A 16,948-nucleotide genomic window follows, 5' to 3' on the forward strand; every position below is an offset into this window, starting at 1 on the left:
TGTGACCACCAATCTGTTCTCTGTATCTGTGAACTTGGCTTTTGTTTTGTTTTTAGATTTCACGTACAAGAGAGGTTATATAGTATTTGTCTTTCTCTGTCTGACTTATTTCACTGAGCATAATGTCCTTGAGATGTATCCATGTTGTTGCAAATGGTAAGATTTCCTTCTTTTTTTCTGCCTAAATAATATTACATTTTATATATATATATATACAGCATTTTCTTTATCCATTAACCCATCCATGGACATTAGTTGTTTCCTTACCTTGGCTATTGCAAATAATGCTGCAGTGAACATGGGGGTACGTATATCTTTTCAAGTTAGTATTTTCATTTTCTTTGGGTAAATACCCAGAAGTGGAATTGCTATATAATATAGTTGTGATGGTTTTAATTTTTTGAGGAAATGCCATACTGTTTTCCAGAGTGGCTGTACCAGTTTACATTTCCACCAACAGTGCACGTGGTTTCCGTTTTCTCCACACCTATGCCAACAATTTTTATTTTAATGATAGCCATTCTTACAGGTGTGAGGTGATATCTCATTCTGGTTTTGATTTGCATTTCCCTGGTGATGAATGACGTTGCGCATCTAACCTGTTGACCAAATGTATTATATATCTTTCTTAGAAAAATGTCTGTTCAGATCTTCTGCCCCATTTTTTTTTTTTTTTGTGGTACACCGGCCTCTCACTGTTGTGGCCTCTCCCCTTGCGGAGCACAGGCTCTGGACGCGCAGGCTCAGCAGCCATGGCTCACGGGCCCAGCTGCTCCTCAGCATGTGGGATCTTCCCGGACCGGGGCACGAACCCGTGTCCCCTGCATCGGCAGGCGGACTCTCAACCACTGCGCCACCAGGGAAGCCCATTCTGCCCCAGTTTTTAACCAGATTTTTTTTTTTTTTTTTTTTTTTTTGCTATTGAGTTGTACGAGTTCTTCATATATTTTGGATATTAGCCCCTTTTCAGTTATATGATTTACAAATATTTTCTCGCATTCAGTAGGTTGCCTTTTCATTTTATTGATAGTTTCCTTTGCTGTGCAGAAGCTTTTTAGTATGATGTAGTTGCACTTTTTATTTTTGCTTTTGTTGATTTTGCTTATACTGTCAGATTAAAAAAAGATATTGCTAAGACAATGTCAAGCATTACTGCCTATATTTTCTTCTTAGAGTTTTATGGTTTCAGATCTTACATTAAATTCTTAATACAGTTTGAATTAATTTTTGTGCATGGTGTTAGAGAGTGGTCCAGTTTCATTCTTTTGCCTGCAGTTGTCCAGTTTTCCCACCACCATTTATTGAAGAAACTGTCCTTTCTCCATTGTATGTTCATGGCTCCTTTGTTGTAAATTAATTGACCATATATACATGGGGTTATTTCTAGGCTTTCTATTCTGTTTCATTGATCTGTGTGCCTGTGTCTATGCCAATACCATTCTGTTTTAATTAATATAGTTCTATAATGTAGTTTGAAATCAAGGAATGTTAGGCCTCCAGCTTTGTTTCTTTCTCAAGATTACATTGACTATTCAGGGTCTTTTGTAGTTCCATACAATTTTTAGGATTGTTTGTTCTGTTTCTGTGAAAAATGCCATTGGGATTTTGATAAAGATTGTATTGAATCTGTAGATTGCTTTGGGTAGAATGGACATTTTAACAATGTTGATTTTTCCAGTCCATGAGCATGGACTACCTTTCTATATTTGTGTATTCTTAAATTTTTTTTTTCATTAATGTCTTGTAGTTTTCAACATACAGATCTTTCACCTCCTTGGTTAAATTTATTCCTAAGTGTTTGATTCTTTTGACACAGTTGTGAATGGGATAGTTTTCTTAATTTCTTTTTCTGATAGTTCATTATTAGTATAAAGAAGCACTGCAGATTTGGGGGCATTGATTTTGTATCCTGCAACTTTACTGAATGCGCTTATTAGTTCTAACAGGTTTTTTTAGATGGAGTCTTTATGGTTTTCTATATATAATATCATGTCATCTGCAGATAGTGACCGTTTTACTTCTTCCTTTTCAGTTTGGATGCCTTTTATTTCTTTTTCTTGCCTAATTGCTCTAGCTAGGACTTCCAATACAATATTGAATAAAAGTGGCAAGAATGGACACCCTTGTCTTGTTCCTGGTCCTAGAGGATGAGCTTTCAGTGTATCACTGTTGAGTATGATATTAGGTATGGGCTCGTTATATATGGCCTTTATATATGAATATGGAGTTACATTTCCTCTATACCTACTTTGTTGAGAGTTATTATAAATGGATGTTGAATTTTGTCAAAAGCTTTTTCTGCATCTATTGAGATGATCATATGATTTCTATACTTCATATTTTTAATTTGGTATATCACATTGATTGATCTGCAGATGTCGAACCACCTTTCATTCCTGGAATAAATCCCACTTGATCTTCGTGTATACTTTTAATGTATTGCTGAATTCTGTTTGCTAATATTTTGTTGAGGTTTTTTTGCATCTATGTTCATTGGGGATATTGGCGTGTAATTTTCTTTCTTTGTGGCATTCTCGTCTGGTTTTGGTATCAGGGTAATGCTTGCCTCATAAAATGTGTTTGGAAAAGTTCCCCCATCTTCTGTTTTTTGGAAGAGTTTGAGAAGAATAGGTTATAACTCTTACTTAAATGTTTGGTAGAATTTACATGTTAAACTGTGTGGTCCTGGATTTTTGTTTCTTTGGAGGTGTTTGATTACTGCTCAATCTCCTTGCTAATAACTGATCTGTTCAGATTTTCTATTTCATCATAATTCGGTCTTGGTAAGTTGTATGTTTCTAGTATTTATCACTTTCTTCTAGATTGTCCAATTTGTTGTATAATTGTCCATTGAATTCTCTTAAATTTTGTCATTTGTTAGTCTCAAGATATTTTTTGATTTATATTTTTATTTCTTCTTTGACCCCATTGGTTGTTTAGTAGCATGTTGTTTAATCTCCACATATTTGTGAATTTTTCAGTTTTCTTCATGTCATTAACTTCTCACTTTATACTGTTGTAGTCAGAAAAGATGCTTGATATAATTTCAATTCTCTTAAATTTATTGAGGGTTATTTTTTTGCCCTAACATATGATCTGCCTTGTCAAATATTTCATGTGAATTTGAGAATGTGTATTTAGTTTCTTTTGTGTGGAATATTCTGTAAATATCTGTTAAGCGCATCTGGTCTAACATATCAGTTAAGGCCAATGTTTCGTTCCTGATATTCTGTCTGGGTGATTTTTCCATTGATGTAAGTGGGGTATTAAATTCCCCTACTATTATTGTACTGCTGTCTATTTCTTTCTTTAGGTCTGTTAATATTTGCTTTGTATACATAATATGTGCTCCTCTGTTTGGTGCATACATATTTACAAATGTTATATCCTTTAGTTGGATTGACCCCTTTATCATTATATAACTCTTTTTTTTGTCTCTTATTATATGGTCTTTGTTTTAAAGTCTATTTTGTCTAATATAAATATAGTTACTCCAACTTTTATTGGTTTCCATTTGCATGGAATATCTTTTTCCATCTCTTCACTTTCAGTCTGTCCTTCCCTACATCTAAAGTGTGTCTCTTGTATAGCTAGACATTGTCTTTTTATCCATTCAGCCACTCTATGCCTTTTGAATAAAGAATTTACTCTATTTACATTTAAAGTAATAATTACTGATTGGTATGTGCTTATTGCCATTTTGTTCATTGTTTTCTGACTTTTGTTCTTCCTTTGTTCTTTTCTTTTTCTCTTGCTTTCTTCCCTTGTGATTTGATGACTTTTTGTAGTGTTATGCTTAGATTCCTTTCTCATTATCTTTTGTGTGTCTCTGATAGGTTTTTGTTTTGTGGTTACTGTGAATGTCACATATTACCAGTCTATATAAATATACTGGTCTATTTTACGTTGACAGCAAGTTAAGTTTGAATACATACTAAAACTCTGTTTTTTTTTTTTTTTTTTTTTTTGCGTTACGCGGGCCTCTCACTGTTGTGGCCTCTCCCGTTGTGGAGCACAGGCTCCGGACGTGCAGGCTCAGTGGCCATGGCTCACGGGCCCAGCCGCTCCACGGCATGTGGGATCTTCCCGGACTGGGGCATGAAGCAGCGTCCCCTGAATCAGCAGGCGGACTCTCAAACACTGCGCCACCAGGGAAGCCCTAAAACTCTGTATTTTTATTCCCTCCCTCAAAATTTTATGTTTTTTTGTTTTGTTTTGTGGTACGCGGGCCTCTCAGTGTCGTGGCCTGTCCCATTGTGGAGCACAGTTTCCGGACGCGCAGGCTCAGCGGCCATGGCTCACGGGCCTAGCTGCTCCGCGGCATGTGGGATCCTCCCGGACCGGGGCATGAACCCGTGTCCCCTGCATCGGCAGGCGGACTCTCAACCACTGTGCCGCCAGGGAAGCCCAAAATTTTATGTTTTTCATGTCACATTTTGTATCCTTTTATCTTGTGTATTCCTTAGCTAATTATTGTGATCATAGTTATTTGTATGATTTTTGTCTTTTAACTCTCATACTAGTTTTATAAGTAATTAATTACCTACTTACTACATATTTACTTTTCCAGTGAGATTTATTGTTTTATATGTGTTCTTGTAATCAATTAGCACCCTTTCTTTTCAGCATAAAGAAGCCCTTTAACATTTCCAGTAATGCTGGTTTAGTGGTGATGAACTTCTTTAGCTTTTGCTAGTCTGGAAAACTCTTTATCGTGCCTTCAATTTTGAAAGTTAAATTTGCTGTTTAGAGTATTCTTTATTGGAAGTTTTTTCTTTTAGGACTTTGAAAATATTATCCCACTCCCCTGGCCTGCAAAGTTCATGCAGAAAACTCTGCTGATAATCTTATTGCAGTTCTCTTGTACATAATAAGTTGTTTTTCTCTTGTTGCTTTTAATATTCTTCTAATTTTTAGGGGAAAAAACCATGTTTCTTATTTTGTTGGTATTCAAGTTTGTAAAGATTAAAAACTGAGGTACATTTGTTATCATTTTGCTGGACATCAAGAACTTTTATAGGGTGACATTATTTTCATGATACAGGTTTAAAGCATGTAAGCTGGGTTTAATCAGTCAATATGGAGATGATTAGATATACTTTTTAATTTTACTGGAGATATATTTATAATCTAGGATGCCAAATTATTTCTCTACAATGAGACATTTCCCTTTTTGGTAAAAAGATAATGTGCATTTTCTGATAAAAATATTCAGTCTTGATATACATGTACATGGGTATCTAAATTTAGTAATTATAACAGTGTTTGGTACAGATGGAATTATGAAGGCAAATAGTCTTGAGTGATATTATTTAAAGTCCAGGGAAGAGTCTGTAATACCTTTCTGCCACAGAAAAGTGTGTCTCATTAGTAACTGGATTATTTGCGTCTGCCAGAGATATATTTTAAAGTGCTTGAATGTTGATGAACATGGATTATGAAAGCTTGTTTTAGGACTTGCTTTTTCCATATTTCATTTCTAAATATGACCCTTTGCTGATGTTTCAGTCTTTCCTTAGCTATGTTAATAATACTGAGTAGACTAGATAAATAGCTTGATACCATGAGCATAGAAGATATTCCTTCTCTTTCATTTTATGTTGTACCAATTAGTATGAATTTTCCAGGGTAACCTTATCTTTTTTTATCTTTATATCCTTGCAGATCAACTTACTTTATAAATATATTTTATATACACCCACCCTCCATACATACATATATACACTTGTGGTTGAAGAATGAGATGTTTGGTAACAATTTAAAGAAAAGATTAAAAATGTAGGAGAAATGGGAAAATAAGATCTCTAGGGCTACAACTGAAAAAAATCAGGGAAAATAATGACCAATCAGCTAATACTTGGCCAGAGAAACAAGGTGAGGTAGATAATGAGAGTGATCAATTAAAGTGAATGAAGGTTGTGAATAAGAACTAGAGGTAACTTTAGGTTGGGAAGAGAAAACAGAAACAATAGATTGCACAGCATGAATTAAGTCTTTTTGACAATGCAGCACTGAGACAGTTAAATAAGCTCTGGGTGCATTTTTCTTTCTGTTGGCAGAAAAGAGGTTGAGACAGAGGGATAGAAGGCAGCAGAGTCAGGAAATTGTGTTTGGCTAAAATTTATCATTGAGTAACAGTCATATCTGTTATATAAATGCTTGTTTTTCGTTATATATTCAGTGAAGTACCACCCTAGATACACCAGAAATATCCCAGAATTAGTCCCACTGGGGTTGTGAATTGGAAAAATTAGAGTTCTAACATAGAATCTTATACAAACCATACTTCACTGTAAGAAGCTCAGAGGATACAGGTTTCAGCAAAGGATACAGGGATATATCTGGATGGAGTTGTTCAGTTAGTGCTGGAATTTTTCCCAATTCCATTAAGGAAAAGACACTCAGGTGGTGGCAATGATTGCCAGCTTCTGCACAGTGAGATCTGCCATGCTAGGAATTTCTGAATGAAGGTTTTCTCAGCTTCTGGTACCCACATCCATATCACCGAAAGCTCCAGCATAATCTTGTGTAGTTGCAAAAGCAGCCATGGTAAGCCATGCCACCCAGATCAATTTCTAGGTTTAATATCTTACTTTGCTACGAACCTCATGTTGCTCTATTTCGCCTTGAATTATATAATAATGACCAGATCCTGTTCTATGCATTAAAGCAAAATAAAAATGACCAGTCTTAGGCAAAACTTCCATTACTTCTTTCCTGGGCAAAATGTTGATGGAGGGGGTGCCAGGGACACCAAACGCAGCAGGTCTTCACCCCATTTTACCTAATGTCATCTTTTGCCATCTCAAGCACCTAAGTTAGTCAGCATGTCCAGAGCTGTAGTGAATCTGAGACATGGGAATCAATACAAAGAGCATTAGAAAGAACTGAAATATCAGACAGATGTGGTAAAAAACATGTTTTAATTTTTATTACTTTTCACTTATCTTTAAGGAAATCAATGTGGGAAACAGATTAATAACTGGGAAACCAGATAGGCTTCATCCTGTATCTTTGCTTTCTTCAGCTCGTTGCAGCACTTGGGGTGAAATTACTAGCTTCCCTCTGGATTTCTATTTTTTATGTTTTAATTTAATGATTCAGATTACTTTTCTTCCTAAATATATAAGACAAAGTATAATTTCTACTATTTTTTGTTAAATTGGCTTTACTATATTCATATACAGATCAAATATAAATGATGAAGGAAAACAAGGCTGCTTATTGATTCCTTCTCACATTTTATCATGCACATTCCTCCCACCCAGTGTGGTTAATTCTGCTATGATTTTTAGTTTAAAGCTAAGAATACAAAGGTCCAGAGAAAGCACGTGACTGCCTATGGTCACTACTTTGTAAGTAACATGGAGGTGACTAGAATCAGGTACCCTGATTTTAAAGACTGCTTACTTTCTATAATACTACCACATTATTATATCCACTTTTGTAACTTCAGTGTCTCATTCTAATATGTTAATTCATTTATAGTAGAGCTCTTTCACAAAGGTGTTACCGAAATATCATGGAAGGTTGATTACCAAAACTTTCCATCTCTCTTGGGTCCCCAGGACACATAGATTCTCTTACTGTGCTACCAGAGGGATAGAGCCAACTCCAGTGTATGTGCAGTTGGTGTTGCTGTCACTCATGCAAAGGCCTTTCGGTACTTGGCCAACTATATGTCAGCATGGCTGTGCTTTCAAATCTTGAAATTTGTTTGTTCCATTCTGAAAACGTGAATATTCAATTTAAGAAAAATGTAGAGGCATCTATTCAGAAAACAGATCCTGTGAAAAAAGCAAACATTTCTTACCAGAGGTGGCTTATAATTTAGTTTTTCACATAAAGAAATGTTTCAGTATTACATGATAAAAAAAAAAAATCAAAGTAGAAGCAATATACACTTAGCAAGGAGGGTGAGGAAACATGAGGCATGAAGCATCTGTTAGTCTGTCAAATCAAGTGACGGATACAACATCTAAAAAAAAAAAAGGTTTTGTGAGATGAGTGTGAAAACCTTGAAAATAAAAAGAGCCTAGAAATTGAAACAAGTTCCATATCTGCAGGTAATAGCACAGAGGGCTTGTGAGACCTCCATCTATTTTATTGCATATTTTTGCTACACCATTATTAAGGTGAATTATCAGTTATGCATAAGTAACTGATATTTCCTCTTACAATTTTGTTTTAAAAATAACTATTCTAAAATCTTATCCAGCTCTTATGCCATCATTAATTCTCAGGATAAAGCTTAATAAAATATTCTGAGCCGGATTCATAGGCAATATCAACATGATTCAGATTTGCTTCTTACATATTATTTTTGTTGGAGGCTCTTCTTTTGGATTGAATGAAGAAATACTTATTGAAATGCAGATTCCTTGGCCCCATAACAGACTTGTTGCATCAGCAGGTCTGGAATGGGGTCTGAAATCTGGATTCTTAAGAATCTTGCCAAGTGAGTCTTGTAGTCATGCAGGGGTGGGCACATGTGCACTGTGCAGACCACTTTTGATAGTAACTGAATTATGAAAAAAATACGGTAGTGTTTAGCAGCAGGGATGTTTATTTTAATTGCTTTGTGTTTTGTTGGAAATATGACTGGGGGGTAGGAATGTGTAAGAAGAACTGTGGTAGTGCGAAAAGACCAGCCATTGCTCTTGAGCAAATGAGAGAAACTTTTAAAGTTTGGGTGACATAGGGATGTTTAGCTTCCGGATGCGATGTTTAGTTTTTACAGCTTTTATGGTTATAAAAGCATTTTTTAATTTAAATATTGCAGGAAAAATAACTTTTTTTTCCTGGTCTGAAGTTCCCTTGCCCTTAATTTTTTTCACTAGTTTTATTAGAAAATAAATATAATAAAACTGTTATATTAATATTTTGATTTTGTTTTGAGTTCTCTTAGGAACACAACATTATAGCAGAGAAGGCTGCATGCTACTTTAATACTCACACACCTATGAGATACCCATTATTATTCTCATTTCATAGATAAATGAACAGAGCCTCAAAGAGGTTAATTAACTTGACCGAACTCACACAGCAAATAAGTGGTAACGCCAACACTGATTGCAGACTGCCTGGCTCCAAATCCAAGGAACTTTCTGTAACATCATGCTACTCACTTCAAAGAGTGTACTTGTTGTTGTTCTTTAAAATGGACATTCTTGTCTTCTATGCCCCATAAGCAATGTAAAAATCCACAAATTGTATTCTTTAAAATCAGTTTGGTCAGATGGTTTGATGGTAGTACTCTTTTAAATAGAAATTCTAAGAACGAGTTCACAAAGGACCAGTGTAGTGTGTGTGTGTGTGTGTGTGTTCTGTGCTGCAAAGTGAATGAGGGATGGCTATGCTATGAGCAGTATTTGTCTAAATGGGCAAATAATATTCCGTTCTGTCACCATGTACTCTTTTCATCATGATGTTTTCATATCCTTTATTGCAACTTTCCAAATGGAAATTGCATGATGTCTGGCTAGTTGTACAAGCATACCTTTTCCATTTTAAAAGCATATGCGGAACTCTGCAAGAAATGAACCACAGACTACTAAAATTTTCTCAGATTTGAGCCTTCTGCACTATTCCAATTAAAGTGGATCTTTCTCTCCACCATGGGAATTGCACTGTGTGACTGATTACCAAGCACATCATGTAAACAGCTCTTAGAAACTGCAAACAGCCATTATGGAGAATGCAAATTATTAACAAAGGTCATATTAGAATTTCACCCTGGTAACTAATCGCGTCAAAGGTACAGTACATCAATAGGCACATAGACTAGGAAGCAGTGTTTTCCAATTAAGTGAATCAGTTTCACCTTCTGAACTATAAATAAACTGCAGCAACAGCTCCTGATTAGGCTTAAGGAGTCTGACTTCCATGGCAAACAAATGCCTCAGAACTTAAGCATACTTAGAAAGTTAATCCTGTAAGGAGTCAATGAACAGATTTAAAGTTTCAGCATTAATGCCTTGGACCTGAGTTTCCTCAAATTTCTGCAGTGCAGGCAGAATGGGAATGTATCCCTCTGAATAGATAAACAAGCCCTGAATTAGTTTTCAGCCTCCCTCAGGATAACTAATTTAACAGACATAAATCCATTTTCAAAAACAGAATAAAAATATTTGCTTCCCTAAGTATTTTACTTAGCAAATAAAATATTTGCTTTCCCAAGTAATAGCTTGGTTGGGCTCCTGCCCCTACATGAATAAGTGCAATTAACTCTACTCAGTGGAAATTTTAACAAGTATGTTAAAAAACAGATTTTGACCCTTGTTTATTTTTATTTGATGTCTGTCTTTAGAACTAATTCAAAACCCATTCATTCAGTTTAGATCTGAATTTAAATGTAATCCACTTCTTTAATTTGAAAGCATTGTACTTAGTAGTTATATAGGGCTGGCAATGCTGACCCATCTTCAAGGGAGGGTACACTTGAGCTGTTTTTCTAATGTTAGTACTGGATTTCTGTAACCTTTGTAGGTCTCAGTTTTCTCATCTATTAAATGAAAGCCTTGGACTAAATAAGATTTAAGCCTTTTGTAGCTAAAATTTCTATGTATCTGTGTACATACATAGCTAACAAAAGTTGAGACATTATTTAACCAGCCCGGATAGAAATGATTAGTTTTCAGTATCTACAGTATTCACTGTAATTTTTGTTATAATGTATGGGAGAGAGATGATAAATACATAAGAATGTAAATTTCTGCAAATTCAAAGAAATAATGGTTAGTATATTATCCTATTAGGAAGATAAGAGATTTATTAATTAGAAATACAAGCCCACTTTACATAAAAATCATTTTAGGATTTTTATATAAAACATTCAATTTCTGAAAACAGCTTTGAATAGCTATGTGTTCTCTTTAAATTTGCATAAAAAGTCCTAGCCTAGGGCTGTGACTGATGATAGGAGATAATAGGAACTGGGTTTTTTCATACCATTTCCTCTTTTACAGAAACACTGGAGACAACAAATTGAACTTAGAAATCTCCGATATCAAATCCCATTATTTAAATTTATAATCTCTTTACCTACTGGGTTTAACAATTCCAGCAATTCCAAGGCAGGGATAGAGGGGGGGAGAAACATTTCCTTTTATTTTTTTATAACTTTTTATTTTATAATGGAGTATAGCTGATTAACAATGTTGTGATAGTTTCAGGTGCACGGCAAAGGAGAAACATTTCCTTGAACTAAGGTTCAAGAGTATTTATTTCAAGTGTTGAGAAAGGTTAATGTGAGGTTGATTGATCATATGGTAGGTGGTTTTGGGGACAGACAAAATTGACCTGCATCACATGAAGTTGCAGATTGAATGTTTTGTTTGACGTAGAATGGTCCCCGACTTGGTAATAGTTTGACTTAACGACTTTACAGTGATGTGAAAGTGATATACATTCAGTAGAAATAGTACTTAGAATTTTGAATTTTGATTGTTTGTCTTTTCTGTGGGCTAGAGGTACTCAGTATGATACTCTCTCATGAAGCTGCGCAGTGGCAGCAAGCTTCAGCTCCCAGTCAGCCGCACGATCACGAGGGTAAACAACCAGTATGCTTACACCCATTCTGTACCCACACAACCATTCTGTTTTACACTTTCAGTACTGTATTCAATAAAGTAGATGAGGTATTCAGCACTTTATTATAGAATAGGCTTTGTGTTAGGTGATTTTGTCCAAATGTAGGCTAATGTAAGTGTTCTGAGCATGTTTAAGGTATGCTATGCTGCTCAGCTATGATGTTCAGTAGTTTAGGTGTATTAAATGCATTTTTGACTTATGATATTTTCAACTTACGATGGGTTTATTGGGACATAACCCCATCCTGAACTGAGGAAGATCTGTAGTGCAATGGTTGGAAAATGAACTCATCATCTAAATATTCTAGGGTAAAATCTTGGCTTTTGATAAGGTTTTTCCTTAAAGTTTTGTACACATGAATGCAGAATTACTTACCATGACATGCTTTGATGTGTGAAGTGAAATTATAAGGTGGGAAATGTTTCTTCATTTTGCCCTCTGTCTGTGTACCTTTTTTGTGTCCTTAAGCACTCTTGTCCTCTAGATACCACTTTTTTTCCATCTCAAAGAAAGACATCTGACAGGGAGATTTACACGAAGCTCTTGTGACTTAATATATCATTCCTTCCAGAAGATTTAATATACTTAATTTAATATTTAATGTATTTAAAAGAGGGTTAGAGGATTAACTCAGGTGACTGAATCTCTACTAATAATATGCTACCTGGATCCAGGAGATATTTCTAATCAAAAGGATCTTCTGGATGCTCTTCTTATTCTATAACACAGGCAGGTAGCTATTATTCTTTCTTTTTGCAAAGCTGTGAGAAGATGCTGAGATAGTGTAAGCTCATCAGGGTTAGCATTTTTGTTCATTTCAATTACTGTTTTTCCCTAGCACTTAAACAAGTGTCTGACACAGAGTAGGCACTTAACACATATATATTAATTTATGAGTCCTTACTATCTCTTACTATCAAAATTCAGGTATGTCAACTCAGGGCCAGTAGGGACTGCAGCCATCTGTCTGTGAAGCTTAGTATATTGGGAAGCCCAGTTATAAGTGGAAACTGGATGAAGAACGATAATGGGCAAGTGTGGTGGAGACTGCCATGGACGTACCAAAATAATTTTCTCTTCTTCCTGAGCAGATAGCTAGACTACATTTCCCAGCCTCCCTTGCATTTAGATGTGGTGGCCATGTGACTAAGTTTTAGCCACCTGAATGTGGGCTGAAGTGATTTGAAATACTGCCAGTCCTAGTTCTTCAAAACCTCCTTTATGATTCTTTATACTTCTTCTTCCCCCATTTGCCATCTGGAAAAGGATCCTACAGAACACTTCAAACCCTAAGGGAAACTGGAAGGAGACTGGATGCTGAAATGATAATGTGGAAATCACCCTGACTGAACAGGAACATCTGTGTTGGATTTCGTGTAAGTGAAAGATAAACTTTTTTACTAAGCCATTATGGCTTTTAATTTAGAGGAGAATGGAGGACCATTCAGAAAAAGAGTGGTGAAGCAAGATAGGGCAACAGGTAGGAGCAAGTCCGGAGGGATAGAAATGTGGTTGAAACATTAGTATAGGGGGGTATGAGAAGTAGGCAAGTATGGGGGGGTATGAGAAGTAGGCAAGTGGGTAATTTGGGGTCAGAGTCTGATGCTAGGGAATGAATGACAAGAAATGGAGTTACTGGCTGAAAGCTAGTGATATTAGTTAGTCTTAATATTTTGGGCCAGAGTCTTCCTTTGAAGTTAATAGTTATTACATAAGCTCAGCCCCAGCTGTTCATGAGTGTTCATCATTCTACCACATAAAACTTAAGATCTCATGGCCTTATTGCCTAACAAGTCTTCTCTTAACCAGCTAAAAGCTTCTCCAGAGACCTTGTTTAGAGGTAACACTGAAGTAATTTTCCTTTTATCCATTAAAGTTTTAATTAACAGTTACTTTGTCTTTGAACCTTTCATATTTAGTGAGAATTTATTTCCAATAAGCCATTAATGTCTTAAAGTCTCCACCTGTTGTGCTTAATTTGTCTGGTTTATGTATTTATGGAGAAAAGCAGTGTAATAATTTTTGATTCTTCTGCCAACATACTTCAGTGACATTTTTTTGGCCATTTTTAAAAAGTTTCTTTACTTAGATTTTAATCTCCATAAGTGCATGTCAAGCTCAACCATCTCCTTAGGGAGGCTTTCCCTAATACTCCACCCTTCAGACTTAGTTGTTGACCCCACTTATGTGTTCAAAAAACAACAACAACAAAAAAACACCCAGCTTTGTCTTCCCTAATCATAGGAATTCTACCCTGATACAACTGTACCTAAGCTTATATGTCTCCCCATACTAAACTGTGAGCTCAAGGACGTATTATGTCTTATGTCTACACTTTTGATGCCCCAGAAAGTATTACTGAAGAAATAATCAATGAACTAACTAAATATTGCTATTGTATTATATTATTTTAGTGCTTAAAGCTAGTACTGTATAAAATTTCAAGAATATAATAAATGCCATTTATGTGATAATGATAAATGAAAGAAAAAGCCTTAAAATTTTTTATCAAGGTATAATATATATAAAGCATATACAGTGTGCTAATCTTAATTGTACAACTCAACTAATTTTTCATATATATATTCATGCATTAGCCTCTACCTGTTTCCCACACCCCAGGAGTTTCCCTTCTGCATCTTCCCAGACAACACCAATCCTTTCCTTGTCCTGAGATAAACACTATTCTTCTATCAATTATTTTCATACTTAAAAAAAAAAAACTATACTACAGTCAATACCAAATATTGCTGTTGGTGAAATAAATTACTGTGAAGTAGCAATAATGTGAAGACCTGACCTACAATACAGACTACTGCCCAATTCCCAAATAATCCCTTGGGGCATTTGATATAAGATAAAAATTTAAAATTAAAAAACTCAATGCCAACAGGATAATTTCAAAGAAATACACACCCAAACTACTGAAAAACAAGGATAAAGATAACAAAGATAAAGGTTCATTCTATATGCATGCATATACCACTTATTATCTATTGCTATGGTTATCCCAAAAGATTGTCAATGACTGAAAGCTAAAGGAACATAAAAATGTGCTTATAGGAAAAAAAAGTAAAGTATTAGTAAGGTATATTTTATGAGAATGGGGCAGTGGTGACACAAATCTTTGAAAACCAAAATTTGATCCTTATACCCTAAGTGCTATGTTTCTCAGCAGAAAGATGAAAGAAAGAAAGGGAAAATAGAATATCATGAAATACAAAGTCCACTTGGTGTTTAATTCTGTTTTTGTTTTTGTTTTTTAATGTTGGAACCTTCAGCAATATTAGGTTAAAAGTTCATTGCTCTTTACAGTGTGGAATGGACTTCAGTTTGTCACAGTGCTAGACAAATGCTTTGAAGAAGAGGAAGTCATAGGTAAGTTTGTCCCATGTAACTAGTTATTTTGGGATGTAGTGAGGGAGTGTCTGTCTGCACTTTAAGATGAAAAAGGAACATGAACTGTGAGAGGCTTTCCCATCAGGGCAAAGGCAAGTATACAGACTGCTCCTTTGTGTTTTGGTGGGTAGTTTCAGCTTTGTCATAGGTTTTTATTTTTTTTTTCTTTAGGGTATTAGAATTCTATAAAGTTGAATTTTCAGGTACTGAATGGCAAGTTCCCTGAAATAGGAGAGGAAATTGTTCTAGCTAACTCTGCCTCTCAGGCAAATGTTTACTGAAGAACAGCCATTCATTAATCTTGGAACAATAAAGTTCTTTTCGTGTCCTGTCTCCTGTTAATAATGCATGACTGAAAGTTATGTTCTAACTGTAAATCAGGACAAACAAAACATACCACAAAGTTATTTTCCTCTCAAGTCCAATAGCTTGATATGTGTGTTGTTTTATTATTCCCACTTGGGGCTGTACATCTAATGTTATCTTTGAAAATGTGCTAACAAGCCTGAAAGTATTGGGGCTTTTTATCACATTTTTATTACAATGGAGGATTTTGAAAAATGAAATCTGATGCTTCTTACTCAGAATGTAATGTGAAAGCAAATTAGGAAATGAGGACATGGCATAGAATTTATGCCACATGTAGAATTGTCTTAATTCATTATCTTGCATGAAGTACATTTTTTCTTTCATTTATGACATAGCTATTTTTATGTTGCTAACATATTTTTAATAAGAATGCTGTTCAGTGTTCTTTTTTTTTTTTCCTTCAGAAGATCTTTTATAGTTAAACTGATCTCTAGGAAGGGGGCTTGGATGACCCAATAGTAATGTGTTAAGGCCACTGGCATTGCCTTTAAAAATGTGACAGACTATTAGGAATAATATTGAGGTGAAGTTTTAAAATTCTAGAGAAGACATTTTGGAACTCTGGGGAGAGTTGTTGAGTTGGAAATTAACTCATCATTCAGATACATAGTAGTCTGGTTCAAAGGAAATGGAATTCTTTACAAATATCAGTAATGCTGACAATTATGAGTTATAAATTCATAAATTTACCATAACAAGAAATGTGAGGCCACATTGAATAGTCTAGGAGAGTCCAATTTAACTACTAAATGCCTTTGTAAAGTGGATAATTTATTGAATTCCATTGGGACCTATTTCTACATAGTAAAATGCAAAGATCGAATTAGACCTGTGTTATAAAAAATATAATTCAAGGATCCATTAGGTTTCATAGACTGATATTTGGGAACTTGGTGGGGAGAAAACTTGTGTGGTATTAGGATCTAAATTGAATATCCAACTGCCATAAATGGAATTAATATAGCTTGTTGTGTGGATCTCATGCCTTCAAAAATTTTTAGGAAAAAAAAAGAAAAAGACTTATGATAGATCTATTGGTTTTCTCCTTACCTTAGGAAACAGACATTCATCATAAAGCTACAGATAGTGCACCTTAGTTAAAGTGAGGATGAATCAGATTGTATATCCTAAACCTAGTTGTCATCAGAGATGATGTCAGAAAAGAAAGAACTATGGGCAATATCTGTGATAGTTTGCCTTGGTGAGGATCTTCTCTGTATCCTAATAGGGGAAACTTTTAGCGGTAACAGAGGCCTATACTGTGGCCCCTGTGTGTATGGATATTTCAGGAGCTTCTGGTCAATCATCTGGGCAGGACTGGAAATATCTGGAGCAATAATCTGGGCAGAAAAGCAGCAATAGAAGCAGGCATTCAATCTGCCAAAAGTAAAAAGGGATGCAAACTCCAGTGTGCTGGTTTAAACAGGCACTTCCAGTAACAATGGGGATGGTAACATCTCTGGCAATCAGCTGTTCGTTATTTTACAAGAACTTTCCCAAAGATGGAAGTAACGTGTTTTATTTTTGCACAATTCATATATTAATATATCATTCTCCTTTGACTTATGAAAGAGGAATGAGTTTGATA

The 16,948-nt window shown here is 35.2% G+C and overlaps 1 protein-coding gene across 17 annotated transcripts in view; it reads left to right on the top strand.

Annotated features, from left to right (window-relative positions):
* The window catches only part of LOC307185259 (uncharacterized protein), a 1,189,055-nt gene that overhangs the window by 652,391 nt on the left and 519,716 nt on the right, over positions 1-16,948 (top strand). For 16 of the 17 annotated variants that reach the window (XR_013827927.1, XR_013827928.1, XR_013827929.1 and 13 more), the window contains 2 exons: positions 12,859-12,968; positions 14,908-14,970. The gene's annotated coding sequence lies outside the window, so the exon portion shown is untranslated. Of the gene's footprint in view, positions 1-12,858; positions 12,969-14,873; positions 14,971-16,948 lie in introns of all 17 variants that reach the window. The other variant, XM_079919216.1, reaches the window with a different exon arrangement.

This window comes from Stenella coeruleoalba, assembly GCF_951394435.1.
Source record: "Stenella coeruleoalba genome assembly, chromosome: 4".
Taxonomy (NCBI): Eukaryota; Metazoa; Chordata; class Mammalia; order Artiodactyla; family Delphinidae; genus Stenella; species Stenella coeruleoalba.